The sequence below is a fragment of the Macaca nemestrina genome, chromosome 8, assembly GCF_043159975.1.
Source record: "Macaca nemestrina isolate mMacNem1 chromosome 8, mMacNem.hap1, whole genome shotgun sequence".
Lineage (NCBI taxonomy): Eukaryota > Metazoa > Chordata > Mammalia > Primates > Cercopithecidae > Macaca > Macaca nemestrina.
Window position 1 is genome coordinate 153,577,505 of NC_092132.1, and position 18,263 is coordinate 153,595,767.

Consider the following 18,263-nt stretch of genomic DNA (forward strand, 5'->3'; position numbering starts at 1 on the left):
GGAGGCCCCCCCAACTCCGCCCCTCCAGTCACTCCAGGTTTTCTCTTACCAAGCTTCTGAAGGAGCTTCCTGGCCGTCCATCCTGACGGCAGCACAATATGCTAATAAGTTAACGGACCTCAATTAACTTAGCTATTCCTTTATTTGTGAACTGTTACGTTGCCTTAGGATGAACAGGGTCTTAAAGTCTTTGGTGTATTTTGCATTATTTTCTTATTTAGATTGAAAGAACTGGGGCTTTTGAGGCAAAGTCTACTACACTTAAAAAATACATGTTTATTGTGATAAAATACACATACTGTAAAATTTACATTTTAAAATGTAGAGTTCGTAAACCTAAACTCTGTCCCCATTAGACAGGAACTCCGCACCTGGCAGCCACCGACCATCCTACTTTCTGTCTCTGTGGCTCCGACTCCTCGGGGACCTCTCCTCGGTGCCACCCCCAAGGATTCGTCCTTCTGTGACCAGCTTATTTCACTCAGCATAACATTCTCAGCGTTCCTCGTGTTACAGCCTGTGTCGACTCCCCTCCTTTTTAAGGCTGAATCATATTCCATTTGTTAAAAGAAACACTTCAACTGAATTAAATTTAAAGGAGTTTAATTGAGCAATGAATGATTCATGAATCGGGCAGCACCAGCATCACCGCAGATTCCGAGAGACTCCAGGGATGCCTCCTGGTCAGAACAAATATACAGACAAAAAAAAGGGGGGGAAGTGATGTATAAAAATCGGCAGAGAGGTACAGAACGGCTGCATTGGTTCCAGGTTGGCGTTTGCCTTATTGAAACAGTTTGAACACTCGGCAGTCTATGCGTGGTTGACGTATGGCCGCTGGGATTGGTCAAGACATGGCCACTGTCACAGGCACAGACTCCTGAATTAGGTTTTCAGTCCTGTCTGCTATTAAGGTGGGTTACAGTTCGTCCACAAGGACTCAAATGTAGACGTCCTGGCATCCTTCGCCGGCCATATTTAGTTCGCGTTAGCACATTGCACTGTTTGTTCATTTGCATCATCTGTAGATGGACATGGTGCTGCTTTTGCCTTTTGGCTGTTGAATAATGTTGCTCCGGACGTGGGTGTACAAGCACCTGCTGAGTGCCAGCTTTCAAGGTCGGGGTTTATGCCCAGAAGTGGAAATGCTGGATCATACAGTAATTAAATTTGGGTTTCGTTTTCTGAGGAACTTTCACACCGTCTTCCACAACAGCTGCACCGTTTTTCATTCCCAGCAGCAGCGCACGAGGGTGCTCATTCCTCCTCATCCTCCCCAGCACTTATTTCTGGTTTGTGACAGTATATGATAATCATCCCGATGGTTATGAAGCAGCACCTCGTGGTTTAGATTTGCATTTCCGTGCTGATGAGTGGTGTCAGACGTCTTTTTGTGTGCCTGTTGACCTTTGTATATCTTCTTAGGAGAAATGTCCATTCCAGTCCCATGCCCACTTTTGGGTTTTGTTTACCACGGCTTTTATAAACCAGTTCTACATCACATGAGCTGTGTGCCCCTGGTCTCTCCAAGTAGCTTACATTCTCTGAGCCCGAGGCATCTCCTAGGAATGAAGATGCCCTGTAAGCTCAACACCATTATTCACGCCTAAGACAACTAACACCAATTCCCCAGCTTTTGAGTGACCATAGGAATTATCACCAGAACACGACACTTTGGAAAGTGAATGAGTTGGGATTAATAATTATGCCGGAACAGCAGGTGTGAGCCAGAACCATCCCAGGCAGAACCATCATGGTCACTTTATGTGATATCAACTCCACTCCGTTCCTGTTTGGATTTCCCCACTGTCCCCAGCACGTCTTTCCCACCAGCAGCCAACAACAGTCGGGCTCTGCATTTGGTTGCGGGCCTGTGTTGTCTCATTGATCTCTGTCCGCTGCTTCCCTAAAGGTGGTGACTGATGGGGCCAGGCCACAGTCTTGCTCTTAAGAAAGGATTCTCCCTCCATCACGTAACCTTTCCTTCTGCCAGCTGCGTTTCCTGCCACCGGAAGTAAGGTCTGCAGGCGTCGGATTCAGAGGCATGTGGGTGCAGGGTGAGCTCAGGGAAGGCGTCGGTGGGTGGCATGGAGCACCAGGGCAATCCCTTGTCTGAAGAGGTGACTGCAGAGCCGTCACTGGTAAACCCATGCAGAGATGCCTCAGCGCCCGCAGACGCTCTGCCTCCAGGTCCCCGAGGCCTCGGCAACTGTCAACGACCTTTTCCTAAATCAGTGCCTTCATCTGGGTTGCACAATAGTCGAACTAATTTTACCATTCCTGCCACATTTATTACCAAGCATTCTGTGAAAAAGGTATTTTCTCATCAAGAGGAGATGAAACAGTTTCTCTTAAGCAAGGAGGAACTGCTGAAGTCAATCCCTTTCCTCACTGATTTCCGAGTAAAGAGTTGACAATGATGTCGTAGTGGCCACTGAAGGGAAGCGAGATGCCCTGCCCCTCCCACTGCATCTCAGCCTCTCTCCCCTCACTCTTCTCCCCCAACCCTGCCTGCCCCTCCCTCTCCATCTCAGCCTCTCTCTCCCCTTACTCCTCTCCCCCATCCCTGCCTGCCCCTCTCTCTCTGGCTCTCCTGTCCCCGCCCCCAGCTCCCTGGCTCTCTCCCTAATCCCCCTTCCCACTTCGTGGACTCCCAGGTTCTTCTTTGGCCAGGGAGCCCCTCTGGGCTGGCTCGTGCATCTTCTCCACCTGCCCCATTGCCAAGGGCACTTTCTTGCTCTGAAGGCCCCGAAGCCCCAGGCTCACCTGAAACTTCCCGTGCCCCAGAGCTGGGGTCAGCTGCTTCTTCAAGGAGCCCTGGGATGATATGTTTAAAGACAGATTTCAAAATTAGAATCAGTATTTTCAAAATCCCTTTCCCTCTTTTCCCACTCCCCCCCACCCCAGGGCCTCACAGCATCAGGCAGGTTTAGGAGATGAGGACCCTGTCAGCCCAGCGCCACTTCTCTTCCCAACCCTGGACTAACAACTTAAGCTGGACCAGACGTGAACTTAAGCCCAAAACCACTGACATTGACTTGCAGCATCTGATTCAACTTAACTGGAATGCGGTATCCCTGTTGGCCTGAATCTAGCCATGGCAAGTGTGTGCGATAAGCCAGGGACTGTGGTTCCCCAACAACGCATCTTCCTGAAACCACTGAACCCATGCAAGACTGGAGCTCTACCGTGCACGAACGAGGGCTGTTCTGCGTGGCTTCATTGATTAACATCTGCTGTCATTTGTAAACTGTTTACACACCGCCGTGGCGACAGGACCCCAGATCTATCTCCCAGTCACACTCTCCTGGGCTCTCCTGGGATTTCACGTGGACCTTTCACCACGAATCGGTGAAGCCTCCGGCGGTGGCCGCGGCCCCTTGCTCTCCTCTCGCTTTGCAAGGTCAGGTCTGGGCTCTGCAGGCCTCGGAGCCCACAGCAGAAGAGACCGTTTTACCAGCACGCGCTGCGGGGCGGCTGCACCTCCTCAGGGTCAGGGTGGCCTGAACTTGCGTCCCGCGCCTCACGTCCTCCTCCTCTCCTGCCGTTCGGCTCGGCGCCGGCTCTGGAATCTGAGCGCGCTGGCACGGTTCCGTTGGCACGGTGCCTCCCTGGCCGGCTGCCTGGCTGCTTCCCTCTCCGTGCCTGGGGCCGGCCTCGGGGGCACCTGCAGTCACGGGGCGGCTGCTGCTGGGAGCTCAAGCCCATTTCATTCTCACTTTAGGAGGTGCCCATGTCCTGCCGAGGACGGTAACTGATGAAAAGCGATGAGGCGACAAGGGCCGCCCTTTCAGTGGCATCCGTGAGTCAGGTGTCAGCCCCCAGGGCAGGAAAAGGAGAGCCCGTTCTGCCTGCATTCTCTCCTGAGGCCGTCACTAAAGCTGGAACAGGGAGGCCCGGCGTGGACAGGGCCGCGGAGCCAGACCCCGGGACACAGCGCTGACTCGGCCTGGCGGAGGCCGGCATCGTCCTCGGCAGCACTGAGGGGGAAGCAGCTCCCTCCTGCGCAGAGAGGAACGCGGGCTCCACGCCGAGCCGCACACTCAACACACGTTCAGCTCTGCGCACTCCCGGCATGGAGCGAGCACCAAGACCACAGCCTGCCAGCCTCGTTCTTCTGAACCTGCCCCAAAGCCAAGCATGGGACGTGCAGGTCACACGCAGCGAGGGAGGCCGCCCCGTGGCCAGGTCACTCAGCAGGGAGGCCCCACGTGGCCCAGGTCACTCAGCAGGGAGGCCCCACGTGGCCCAGATCACTCAGCAGGGAGGCCCCATGTGGCCAGATCACATGGGGTCACTCAGCAGGGAGACCCCACGTGGCCAGGTCACTCAGCAGGGAGGCCCCACGTGGCCCAGGTCACTCAGCACGGAGACCCCATGTGGCCAGGTCACTCGGCAGGGAGACCCCACGTGGCCAGGTCACTCAGCAGGGAGGCCCCACGTGGCCCAGGTCACTTAGCAGGGAGGCCCCACGTGGCCCAGGTCACTCGGCAGGGAGATCCCACGTGGCCAGGTCACTCAGCAGGGAGGCCCCATGTGGCCATATCACATGGGGTCACTCAGCAGGGAGACCCCATGTGGCCAGGTCACTCAGCAGGGAGGCCCCACGTGGCCCAGGTCACTCAGCAGGGAGACCCCACATGGCCCAGGTCACTCAGCAGGGAGGCCCCACGTGGCCCAGGTCACTCAGCAGGGAGGCCCCACGTGGCCCAGGTCACTCAGCAGGGAGGCCCCACGTGGCCCAGGTCACTCAGCAGGGAGGCCCCACGTGGCCCAGGTCACTTGGCACGGAGACCCCACGTGGCCCAGGTCACTAGGCAGGGAGACCCCACGTGGCCAGGTCACTCAGCAGGGAGGCCCCATGTGGCCAGATCACATGGGGTCACTCAGCAGGGAGACCCCATGTGGCCAGGTCACTCAGCAGGGAGGCCCCACGTGGCCCAGGTCACTCAGCAGGGAGACCCCATGTGGCCAGGTCACTCAGCAGGGAGACCCCACGTGGCCAGGTCACTCAGCAGGGAGGCCCCACATGGCCCAGGTCACTCAGCAGGGAGACCCCACGTGGCCAGGTCACTCGGCAAGGAGACCCCACGTGGCCAGGTCACTCGGCAGGGAGGCCCCACGTGGCCCAGGTCACTCAGCAGGGAGGCCCCACGTGGCCCAGGTCACTAGGCAGGGAGACCCCACGTGTCCAGGTCACTCAGCAGGGAGGCCCCATGTGGCCAGATCACATGGGGTCACTCAGCAGGGAGACCCCACGTGGCCAGGTCACTCAGCAGGGAGGCCCCACATGGCCCAGGTCACTCAGCAGGGAGGCCCCACGTGGCCCAGGTCACTCAGCAGGGAGGCCCTACGTGGCCAGGTCACTCAGCAGGGAGACCCCACGTGGCCCAGGTCACTCAGCAGGGAGGCCCCACATGGCCAGGTCACTCAGCAGGGAGACCCCACGTGGCCCAGGTCACTCAGCAGGGAGGCCCCACGTGGCCCAGGTCACTCAGCAGGGAGGCCGCCACGTGGCCCAGGTCACTCAGCAGGGAGGCCGCCACGTGGCCCAGGTCACTCAGCAGGGAGGCCGCCCCTGCCTGGCCCAGGTCACTCGGCAGGGAGGCCCCACGTGGCCCAGGTCACTCAGCAGGGAGACCACCACGTGGCCCAGATCACTCAGCAGGGAGGCCGCCCTCGCCTGGCCCAGGTCACTCAGCAGGGAGGCTGCCACATGGCCCGGGTTACTCAGCAGGGATGCTGCCCCTGCCTGGCCCAGGTCACTCGGCAGGGAGGCTGCCACGTGGCCCGGGTTACTCAGCAGGGAGGCCGCCCCTGCCTGGCCTGGTCCTGGGGTGCTCAGGCCCCGCCGCCCTGGGTGTCGGATGTTGCAGCTGCCGCCTTCCCCCTGAGGCCCAGCACCTGCTTCCCCAGGCCTAGTCCTGTCACGTCTCCTCCCAACCTGGGGCCACCGCTCCTCCCGGCCCTGACACCGATTCCTGGAAAGCTCGTGCTGGCGCCCAGCTGTCAGCTCACCTGCTCTGATGAGCCGTCCGCCCTGTGCAGCTGCTCTGTCTTCGTGTGGACGGATAGCACCGGGACTCATGGTCACACTGCTCGGCCAGGGGCCACAGAGCCTTGGAGCCCCGTCTTCCCGCTCCTGCCTCCTGAGGGGATTGCTTCATGATCTGAGCCCACCTTCCTGCGGGAAGTGCTCAGAGCAGCCTGCGCTTGGCACCCCTTCCCCCCACCCTCGGGAGAGGTGCGGTCCTGACATCTGACAAAGGTGACAGCAGGGCTCATCTCTTCCCTGTGGACCCTCCCCCCAGGGCCAGGGGCTCTGAGCATTTCCACGATGCACAGGATACACCCACCCTGGAATTCTCTGTGCTTGACCTTGAGGACGGCACAGAATAAAAGAAAGCCCTGCTCTTAGCCAAGAAGCCAGTTTACCACACTCCGAGCGTAAAACCCCTTTTGCAAACTCTATTCTTGTTGTTTTCAGGGTGAAATGCAAAGAAATAGGTATGTGTTATTTTAACTAAATACTTGGTTATTCTAAAGACAGCTCCACTGGCACAGATATGCCGTCTCTTGCTCTCCCTGGATGCTGGTAGATGCTGGTGGACGGGAGGAAAGCCTGGCCTCAGGTTCCTGCCCCCCATGTCTAAATTCATCCAGGCAATAAAGTGCATCTGTGTCTGTACAGGCAGTAACTCAGATCAGCCCTTCCACAGTGGCACACGGTTCCACAGAAAATCCTGTTATCAATAATAGCATCTGAATGAATTTGGGAAATCACCCTGCTGAGTGTAACATATTTGCACTAGTATGCAAATACCCTTGAACACACCCGTTGGAACTAATCCACTCAAAACTATGCAGAGTTTATAGGCAGGAAAATGTCCTGGGTATAGATTTATGGGAAATGACAGAACTGCTCTCCATTTTTGCCTTCAGAAAATTAGATTCCCAGTATTATATATTTGAATCTACTATCATTATGCAATTGTTACATTTCCTTTTTAATTTTCATCTCTGAAATGTGGCTTTTGCCCAGTCATCAAAATATAAAATAACTGTTTCAATCACTTGCAAAGGAGCTTTCTTTCCAGTATTTTCAAAATGCAAAACATGGAAGTATGATTTGTTGTTCTGCATTTAAGATGCACTTTGGCAGTGGTGGGGCCAGGCCGGTGGCCACAGGGCTGCCCCGTGTTCACACGGAGTTCACACGGAGTTCACACAGAGTGCACGCTGGAGCGAAGCAGAGAACCGAACCAGCAGGTTCCTTCCTGGCTTCGTACTTGGGATTAAAAACCCCTTTTGTTCAGATGTCTGCTGTACTTTTTTTTTTTTTGCTTTTGTTTTCCTCTGGTGACCTCGGCCACAGGCAGCTGTGTGATTTGTGTCCAGTTTGGGACACGACTGTGTGAGCCCCACAGGCCCCAGCACCTCCCCTACTGTGACCTGGAGTCAGCGTCCTTGCCGTGGGCCTGACGTGTGGATGTGAGTGGTTTCCATTAAAGTGCACAGGACGATGGTGAGAGTCCATGCTGGGCTGCTGTCATGATACCCGAGACGGGTTCATCCGTAAAGAAAAGAAATGTATTTCCCATAGTTCTGGGTGCTGGAAGTCCACTGTGAAGGGGCTGACGTTCTGGGGAGGGGACGCATTCAGGCCACAGCAGCCTTCAGGTGAGCAGGGTTGTGCTTTTCGCTGTCTCTGGTCTCTTCACAGCCTGTTTCTAAGATGCACATATGTTTTGCTGTCTGTGCCCCTCACGGTGGATTCTAGCTGCTGTCTGACCTGCCGTCGTTTGCATCGGCCACACTGTACGTTTCCATCGCTGTGGCAGAAACTGATTGTCCCCATGTCCATTCCGCCCTCCTCCGTTCACTGAGGCGGTGAGTTTTAACTTGCAGGTGCGCACGGCATGTAACTGTTCTGGCCAGTGAGGTCCTCAGGGAAAGCAAAGGCTGCAACTTTCAGGCCAGGCCCTTATGAAAAATCTGTCTACCCATCTCCCATCCCTCCTCCCATCTACCCGTCTCCCATCCCTCCTCCCATCTACCCGTCTCCCATCCCTCCTCCCATCTACCCATCTCCCATCCCTCCTCCCATCTACCCGTCTCCCATCCCTCCTCCCATCTACCCGTCTCCCATCCCTCCTCCCATCTACCCGTCTCCCATCCCTCCTCCCATCTACCCGTCTCCCATCCCTCCTCCCATCTACCCGTCTCCCATCCCTCCTCCCATCTACCCGTCTCCCATCCCTCCTCCCATCTACCCGTCTCCCATCCCTCCTCCCATCTACCCGTCTCCCATCCCTCCTCCCATCTACCCGTCTCCCATCCCTCCTCCCATCTACCCGTCTCCCATCCCTCCTCCCATCTACCCGTCTCCCATCCCTCCTCCCATCTACCCGTCTCCCATCCCTCCTCCCATCTACCCGTCTCCCATCCCTCCTCCCATCTACCCGTCTCCCATCCCTCCTCCCATCTACCCATCTCCCATCCCTCCTCCCAGGAGCCGGAGTGCTGTGACGTGGCTGTAGGGAACCAGCTTCAGCCTCAGGGAGAGACCGTCTGCCAGCAGTAGAGCAGGACTGAAAGACTCAGAGTCCAGCTGGCCCCGTGGGCAGGGCCCCGTCTCCCCTGAACCTGTTACCCCACAAATGCAGCTCCCCTGATGATGACACTCCCTGATAGCACAGAGAAGTCCTGGGAGCAGCCATAGGATGTCACCTTGGGAGACGGTGGGGAGCGTTTCTGGGGCTCATCCAGGAGAGGGGGCCGGCCCGACCCCATGGGGGCTGCCAGACAGCTTCCCGAGTCACCTGGACCCATTTACCAAGGGTCCATTTGTTTGTACTTTCCCTCCTAGCAGACCCACTGTGCTATCTGCTGCCTTCCCAGTGTTACTCACTGTTTCCTTTTCAAATTGCAAGTCCTTTTAAAATAAAAATAATCATTTATTTTCAAATTGCAAGTCCTTTTTAAATTATCCTACACACAAATGTCTACCCTTGTGTAGGTCCAGTGCCAAGGTAAAATTCACTCAGACTCCTGACCCTTGTGTAAGTCCAGTGTCGTATAATTCATTCAAACTCCTGCCAGACCCTCCTCTTTGCCTAATTCTGGATTTCATTAACAACACAGACTCAGCATCCACGTGGTAAGGTTCACGCGTTGTTAGTAACAGTTGTGGTTCAGAGACAACCAGTGGCATGACAGGACTCACTTCCTGAGAGGTAGGATCCCTCCCCCTTGTGATCCAGAAACGGTTACGATGACCCCACCTGTCTCTGAAAGAGGGCGTGTAACCGCCGCCAAGGGCACACCGAGGGCCTGAGCACGACTCCCACCGCCTGCATGGACAGGCTACCCCAATACGCTCAGCCTTGGCGTCCGCACCTGAACACTGGGATGACGCTCTCCCTCACGGGATTTTGAGAAGGATTAAATGAAGACCCTGTAGGAACCTGGAGTGCTCGGTAGGCCCTCGGCACAGATGAACTGACGTGAGTTGCGTTGCCACGTGACTTCTGGGATGAGCCTGTTTCCCAGCATGACCGGTGTGGGCGGCACACTTCTGCACCCCTGGGGCACCGGGTTCACTGGACACTCACCGGAGGCACCAGCAGGGAATTTGCAGAGGTCACGTGTCGCCTGCATTGTTCACAGCAGGCACCACCAGGCCCTCCTTTGCCGTCTTCTTCATGACAAGCAGGTGCAGGGGCAGGGAAAGGCGGGGCTGTGACGCGCCTCCCCGTGGACGCGGCCCTCAGTGAGAGTGGGCAGGGGAAGGCGGGGCTCTGACGCGCCTCCTCGTGGACGCGGCCCTCAGTGAGAGTGGGCAGGGGAAGGCGGGGCTGTGACGCGCCTCCTCGTGGACGCGGCCCTCAGTGAGAGTGGGCAGGGGAAGGCGGGGCTGTGACGCGCCTCCCTGTGGACGCGGCCCTCAGTGAGAGTGGGCAGGGGAAGGCGGGGCTGTGACGCGCCTCCTCGTGGACGCGGCCCTCAGTGAGAGTGGGCAGGGGAAGGCGGGGCTGTGACGCGCCTCCTCGTGGACGCGGCCCTCAGTGAGAGTGGGCAGGGGAAGGCGGGGCTGTGACGCGCCTCCCCGTGGACGCGGCCCTCAGTGAGAGTGGGGCTGCGGCTTGCACAGCTCCCTCAGCATCCAGCCTCACAGAAAGGGCTCGGCCACGGAACCCAAGGACAGGCTGGTGCTGTTGGGACGTAGTTCATCTGCCTGGCACCTTCCATCAGTTCCCCCCGATGCCAGTTTTATTACTTGGGAATAAAATGCAGTTTCCAAAATGGATTTCTGTTCTGCATTTAATTAAACACCAGTTTAGGCAAATTTCCCAATTTTTGTGAGAGCTAAAGATTTTTCAAGGACTTAAATTGTTACTCTTGGTAGGATCATTTTTTTTTAATCTACAGAGAATCACCCTGAATACATATGGCTGCTGTAGGCAGGGAAAAATGTTCTTTTTCTCCTTTTAATTAGAGCTTTTGAATCGCTCTATCAGTTTTTCTCAAAGTCACTCTAGTTTGTGACACTGGGAAGCCGGTTTGATAAACATGGTCTCCTGCTTGAGTCTCATAACATTTGGTTCATGGAGACGTCATTAAACCTCTGCTGAGGAGCAAGCGAGTTTTGATCACTTTTGATGATGGCCGCCATCTTGCAAGGCCAATGCCAAACCTTCAGAGAAAGAATTACAACAGCTCCTGCTTTAAACAATCCGTGTTTCTCCACTGCACGTCATCCTGGAGTAACTGCGTGTTGGAGACAAACGAGAGCAGCCAGTGCCAAAAACATGCATCTCAGTGCATCTCACGGATGTGCAGACATGGCACTCAACGTGCAGAAATGCCTGATGACCCAATTAGCACCGGTTCCATTTCAGAACAGAAGGAGCCAGTGGGGGCCAGATGTGAAGTGGATAGCAGGGCTGGAGCTGCGGTGAAAGATACCAGGAGCTGAAAGTCCTAGAAATTCAGATTTCTGGGCTGGGCACCATGGCTCACGCCTGTAATCCCAGCACTTTGGGAGGCTGAGGTGGGAGGATTGCTTCCAGGAGTTTGAGACCAGCCTGGGCAGCAAAGCGAAATTACAGAAATTCAAATTCCCGCCAACTCCCAAGCCTCCACGGTCGCCTCCCTGACACCACGGTCAGCCATGCCCTGGACTGGGTCAGCGCTGGGGGAACGACGGCAGGATGGCTGCAGGTCTTTCACAGAATTCCTTCAGAAGAAAGAGGAGGGTTGGGGGGACAGCAAGGACAGCACGACTCTGCCGTCAGGTTCAAGAGATTTACCTTTTCAAGCACAGCTTCAGGCATGCACTGTTTTCTAAATAATCAAATCATCTTTTACATTAAAAATACCAGAATAAACCCTGCTTGTGTAATTTCAGGGGGACAGTTAGATTGAAAGTTTTTTTTTTTTAGTAAAAAAAAATATTTTTATTACTACCACGTGAATTATTTTAGTTGACACTTTGTTCAAATTCTTTAAAAAATAGTAGGACGATAGCCATAGAGAACAATAAGTACCAGGTATATAATCCACTGACTGCTAAAGCCCCAGATTTGAGTTTTATTTTTTTTAACTCTGAGATATCTAACAATATAAAAGTACTATATTACTATGTTAATTTTAGATATTTATTAGATCTACTATGTTAACTCTAGATATTCCTTAGATCAACCCCAGGTTTGCTCCTATTAAGAGAATATCAGAAAGCAAATTTTCAAAATAACCTCAGACTGTACTTTTTTACAATATCAGATTTTTAAAATTCTTCAGTATTATACCCCAAATTATTATCATTTTTAAAGTATATACTTAATGTGTTCTTCAAATTTAGATTGAAAGTTTTTTCAACAACAGGAAATCGTTTTGGGGCAAAGTCCACGAGGCCCATTTCCGGTGGGGATCTCCTCGCAGGTGCGTCCCGATGCAGGGACAGCGCATCTGTGTGGTCACAGCTCAGCTCAACGCAGACTCAGTGCCAGCCGAGGGGAAGGGGCCTTCCCTGCCAGGGGCCTCACCCGCCTCCCTCCCGGGGTGAATGAAGCTCAGTTCACGGCTCTGTGTGGAATTTGCCTCTGAAATCCCCTCACCCTGACTCAGGCCTTTGATAAACATTTCATTTTTCAGAAAGCAAAAAGGAGAGATTACAGCCGTGACCAGCCCGTGGGAGGAGGCGGATCTCAGTTCTTCTGGTCCTGGGCCCCGTGGCTCCCGCCTCCGAGACAGCGGACAGCGTGTTCGGGGCCCGGCCTCCCGCGAGCGTTCAGCACATGTTGGGCTTCTGGGAAGTGGGTGCAGGGCTGAGCCCGAAACGCACGTGTGGGCGTTGCCGGTAAACCTTGCCCCACTCACCCCAGGTCCACTCGGGAGCCCCAAGACCCGCTGCGGGGAGAGAAGTGTTTGGACAGGTGAGCGACACGTGTGTCATAGAACGGGTCAGGCTGGACGTTTTCCTCCTAAGACCAACACTGGGGCAGAGAGGGAGAGACGCAGCTGGGCCCTGAACGCCACTCATGCAGCGCCTGGAAGGCACTGGGGTCCCGTTAACCTGCTGCAGGTGATTCTCTGTGTCTGTGGCTGGAGGTTAGCCTTGTGTCACATTACGTTCTCATTAGAAACAAAATGAAAATGAAACACTTAAAGCATCTACCAGAACAGAATTCGGCCTGGAAAGCGTGGCCTTAGCTGACAAGTGAGTTGTGCTGTTTGATTATCATGAGTAAGCTCCTCTTTCATAGTAACATCTCATTAAAGAATCTTCCTTGACTTTGACAATTTTTCTGGGTCACAAGCAAGAAACCACCACCTGTGGGCCCCAGCGAGAGACTGAAATTTATAGACGACGGCCACAGCACATGGGAAGGAGGAAGGAGCCGCCCTCCGCAGAAGCCCCGAAGCCAGAGCCTGCCGCAGGCCAGACAAGCAGGAGGCCAGGCACTCGCTTTAGGACGGGGCCAGACATGCAGGAGGCCAGGCACTCACCTTAGGATGGGGCCAGACAAGCAGGAGGCCAGGCACTCGCTTTAGGACGGGGCCAGGAGGCCACACAGTGATTCCTGCAGCAGTGGCCCCATGAGGCCAGGACTTGACTCATAACAGACACCTTCCCGGATTTTTGTCCCTACTTAAAATGTAAGATCAACTGGAGAAAGCCCAGGCGCCCCCTCGCCGAGCCCACAGGACTCCTGGAGCGCCGCCCCTGCCCCGTCAGGCCCTGTCCTGGTGCTCAGGGGGCTGCATCCCGCTGGGGGCACGATTCCAGGTGTTTCTCCGGGTGCTCAGTCCGTGCCTCCTTTTTCTGTCACGTGTCTTATCATCTTGAGTATAGCATCTAGTTATAAACTTCATTTTCAAATCTGAATCCTGCTTCCTCACTACAATAAAAAGAGACAAAAGGAAGTTGTGCCTATAACCGTCCAGACAGCCCTGGGGAGCCGCCCCGTGCCTGACACCACATCCCACAAGCTCCCGAAATCGCGGGTGGCTCTCGGTGACGTTCCAGACGCCATCCCACCGGTCAGAGTCCCCAGACAGACGTGGAGACCAAGTCCATCCCTTGAGGAAGGCTTGGTGGGAATGTGGTTTTCAGAGGTGTGGGGGTTGGGGGAGTTGCCAGGGCCCAGCCAGCAGGGGCAGGAGGGGCAGGGCTTCGACCCAGGGCCCTGCACGCTGGTGACCATCAGTGCCCCCGTCACCATGACAGTCCTATCCCCAGTCTGCAAAATGTCCCCGGATGGCGCGTCCCATGAGAGCCGGGCGATGGAGCGGCTGGAATGTGCCAGACTCTGAGGCACCCGGGGGTCAGCCTTTCCCTCCGGTTGGTCCCCCTGCACCGCAGCACAGCCTGCCTGGCGAACACGACCTGCCCCCTGCCGGCTTCCCGTCCCTGCTGCGACCCCATCACTGCAGCAGCGTCTCATGCCAGAGAACTCGCAGGAGTCACACTCAATGTTTAACGAGAGGCAGGATGTGGGCGCCGGGCACGAAGCCGTCCCGGCTGTGGACAGGAGATGGTCCAGGCTGTGCCAGGCAGGGTGCCTTCCCCCGGACCTTGAAGGGCACCTGGTAACCTGGGGCTGTGAGAGGCAGGGGTGCTTATCCATCGGGACTCTTCCCGTAGCAACAGGGAAGGCCCAGCAAAACCGCACAGTTTGCTTAGGGCCACGTTCCAGCACGTACCTCGGCGTCTCCCACCTGCACACTCAGTCAGGGGGCCGCAGTCTCCTGTCCAGCCCCACCAGCCTGAGGGATTCCTGTTCGTTACCTGGAACTGCCTGCCACAGGTGCGAGGGCAAGAGACAAGCCACTCGATTTTCCGGCCCCCAGTCCTGTAGACGTCCCGGGTGTGCGCACGTGTTGGTTCTCACATCCACCCTCTGAGCCGGTGAGAACTCACAAGACGAGAGCCAGCGCCTCACAAGATCAACGCAGACCAGCGCGTTTGTGGGATGATGACCCCCTAATAGACGTGCCAGTGGGCTGATTGCTATGAAATACTCAACTGCGGTTTCTGTAACTTAAAAAAAAAAAAAAATTCCACTTTGGGAGGCTGAGGCGGGCAGATCACGAGATCAGGAGATCGAGACCATCCTGGCTAACACGGTGAAACCCCGTCTCTACTAAAAATATAAAAAATTAGCCGGGCGCCGTGGCGGGCACCTGTAGTCCCCGCTACTTACTTGGGAGGCTGAGGCAGGAAAATGGCGTGACCCAGGGAGGCGGAGCTAACAGTGAGCCCAGACCGCGCCAGGGCACTCCAGCCCAGGCGACAGAGCAAGATTCCGTCTCAAAAAAAAAAAAGTCCAGACCATGATATTCTTTTTAGGGACGTTCTTTGCAGCAGTTCCCCTGCTAAGATGAATTAGAGCAAAGCAAATTTTAGTTAGCAGTGTGCATTCCCGACCCGGGGCCGTTATGGACACCAGTGCCTCCGCCCGGGCCAGTCGCGTTCAGTGCTGGGGTGGTGGGCCAGTGTCTAAGGAGGGCTGGTGAAGAATCTGCACACGCCCCTTCTTGTATGTGCTCATCCAGAGTGAAATCACCTCTGGGCTTTCCCTAAGTTCTCCTTGAATCAGGAACCTGCAAGGGCACAGTCTGCCTGGCAGGCCGTTTTCACACATGGTCTCCCACCGCTCTGAGCAGGTGGCAGCTGCAAATCTATTCTTTCAACATTTAATAGCTGCCTCCTTGGAAAAAGCTTTGACCTGAGACCAGTGGAGACTGGAGGACGAGATGGGGTCAGAAGAAACGACTACGTGCGGCCAGAGGCACCGAAGGGTTTTGGCCGGCATGGCGTGGGGGCGTTGATTCTGATGAGGTCTGGGCAGGGACCGGAGAGAGCTTCATGGAGGAGGTGGCATCTGAGATGAGCCTGGAAAACACGGAGCAGGAGGGCAATCGTCAGGCGGGGAGGGTGGGGGAGGGTCCTCCGGGAGGACCCGGGCGTGACGGCCACTGTGTTCTCCACAGGTTAGATCACGCTCAGACACGCCGCCTCCTCCCAGTAAAATTAATCAAGAGATATTGTTAAGCTGTAATTTGAATAATCTGTGGGGAAAGTTCTTTAGCTGTGGAATGAGAGAGACCTTTGAGGAAATACGTTACGATACAAGCTATTAACCTTTACTAAGCTAATTAAAGCCAGCCGGGGTTAAAGCTGTCAACGACTTCCTTGAGATTACTCCTTAAGGGGACTTGGAGATTTCTTTTTCTCCTTTAATTTTTAATTTTGAAAATGAGGCCCTGTAAACACGGCTTATATTTGGCCACTAAGGGGCCTCCTAAATGGCTGATTTCTGTTTAACGTATGAAAATTGTTGGCTGTGGCATTATTAATTACACACAGATTTCCTCCACTAGAATTAAGTGAAGGAAATTTGAAAAATCCACTTGTGGTCAGACTCCAGCAAATGACCCATCATTTTCCACTGGCGTCTGTGTTTCTGTGTAAAACTATAGATTAAATGCCAAGTCCTCTGCCTCCACCTGTCCGGGGTAAGCAAGGAAATGTCAACCACCTCCAGAAGTGAGAGGCTGGGAGTGGTTCTGGGAGGCGATGACTTGAGTTTTCTCCTAATAACTAGGGGTCGGTGAAGCATCCGGGCGAATCCCACGTGAGGTCGAAAAGTGAGCTGAACTGTCCTGCAGTGTTTTGTTGCATTCCACACCCCCCTCAAAACTCACTGACTCTGGAAGTCTTAATTGAAACAAAACTGAGATTTTTAAGAAAATTAACAATTTCTGGTATTTTCAGTTGTCCGGTGTTTCCAGCCTTTATTGGCTCTTGTCAAAATCAAATTGGAAGAACTTCAGTCCCAGCTGCACCCAACGTGGGAAAGTATTCCAGGCCTATTCCCAAGGAGCCAACACCTAAGACGTGGACTCAGGAATCCCATAACCTACGTGGACTCTTTCCAGCCACACATTCTCGGGCACGTGCAGCTCATCACCTGGAGCGCCCAGATCCTGGCAGGGCAGCTCCCTGTGATCATTTCAGGTAATTCTCTACATCTGCAGCTTGAGGCTGGCCTCATGTCACATTACATTCTCACTAGAAACACAACAAAAATGAAATACTTGAAGCATATACCAGAACAGAGTTAGGACTGGAAAGCAGCCGTCTTAGCTGACAAACAAGTTGTACCATTTGACACTCATGGGAGTAAATCTCCTGTTTCATAGTAAAATCTCATTACAGAATGTTCCTTGACTTTGGCAATTTTTCAGGGTCACAAGCAAGAAAAAAACATCAGCAGGCGGAGAGAGCTCAGGCTGCCACCGGGGCTTGTGTGTCAGCAGCTCCAGAAAGGAACTGGGATGTGAAAAGTTCAGCCGAAAGAGAAAGAATTCACATTTTTGCTGTGAAAAAGGAGCACCTGCTGCCTTTTCATGAGGACCTTCCCACAGAGGTCCCTCGACTAGGTGGCATTCCACTCCGTTTCTTGTTTATCTGCCACTGACGGCTTCCATGTCTAAGGCAAGTATTTCAGCCCCCTCAGTTTCTTCCTCTGTAAAATGGGGATGACAGCCGCGTGCTACAAAATGAGCCACTCCCCATCAGGGCTTGGAGCACGTCATGGGCACACACAGGGCACGCATGCGGCAGCTTTTAGGGACCATTATTCTCCTTTGTCTCTTGAGACTCTTACCTGGAAACACAAGCTCAGGAAATAAGAAACGTAATTAAGGCCAGGAGGCTAGTAAACAACAGAGCTGGGACTGAAGAACAGGGCTGCCTCTGAGTCCAGGGTGCCCTGTGTGTCTGCGAACCGGATTGGTGGCTGACGACAGGCAGGCTCTTTGATATTTTGTGGAATGCCCAGAGTGATAGCCCAGAGGCTCCGAGTTCTTAGTTCAAAGTTCTTTTCAAATCATCTCCTCATTCATTTCTCTATCACTTCTTCTAGGAAGATATTTCATCCTGATCGTATGCATTGAAATTTGCAGCCTGGGCAGAATAGACAGCATGACCTGGGATCACAAAGACGCTCAGTGATGGGACGAGTGGGAACACAGCTGACCCTGGGGTCACAAAGACCTCGGTGATGGGATAAGTGGGAACACAGCATGCGCTTCAGACCCAGATCCAAGTGTCTTCATCTGAGCAGAAAAAGCAGAACCCAAGACCAGGGCTTTGGGGCATTTCCAGCTTCCCGATGGGGAAGGCCAGCGCCAGGTGGCCACGCTGGGCACATTCACGACCTCAGCAGCACCGACCGTGGTCTTCAGTGAGGCCTGCTTGAGATTCGGCTTCCGTTGCAGTGTTGTGGGCAGGTGGGGCAGTGGTGACTGGCAGGAGTGCAGTTGTGAAATGCCCCTGGAAGGATAAGCGTTTGTGGGTTCAAAACTGTCTTGTCAGGGGGGAAATGAGTGTGGGTCAGAACAAGGCCAGGAGGCGGCGTCCACCGAGCAGTGATTGTGCACCAGGGCAGCGCGTGACCGCCGTGGCCTTGCTCTGCAACGACGACAGGCCGGGGTCAAAACGGGGCTTCTGGGTCAATGCTGACGTAGTGAAAGGGTGGAACGGCTTCAGGGATAAGCACGTTCAGGTGGGTTAGACACACCTCCTGTGGGACGAGTGATTGCAATTAACTGTCATAAGGCAGGAGACACAACTGCAACTTAAATTATCCACAAGCAGCATCGTGAGCTGTTTGCAAAGGGAGTTTCCATCGCAAGACAGTTTCACTGTATTTAAGTGAGATCCTGCCCTTGTCCACGATCACAGCTCAGTG

General features: G+C 54.4%; 1 long non-coding RNA gene across 1 annotated transcript; it reads right to left on the reverse strand.

Moving 5' to 3' along the window:
* Positions 1-13,265: 13,265 nt before the first annotated feature.
* Positions 13,266-16,008, reverse strand: LOC139355955 (uncharacterized). Its single transcript, XR_011607318.1, has 3 exons — positions 14,709-16,008; positions 14,294-14,545; positions 13,266-13,403 (listed from the first exon to the last, which is right to left on the reverse strand). It is a non-coding gene; the product is annotated as an uncharacterized lncRNA (long non-coding RNA).
* Positions 16,009-18,263: the final 2,255 nt, after the last annotated feature.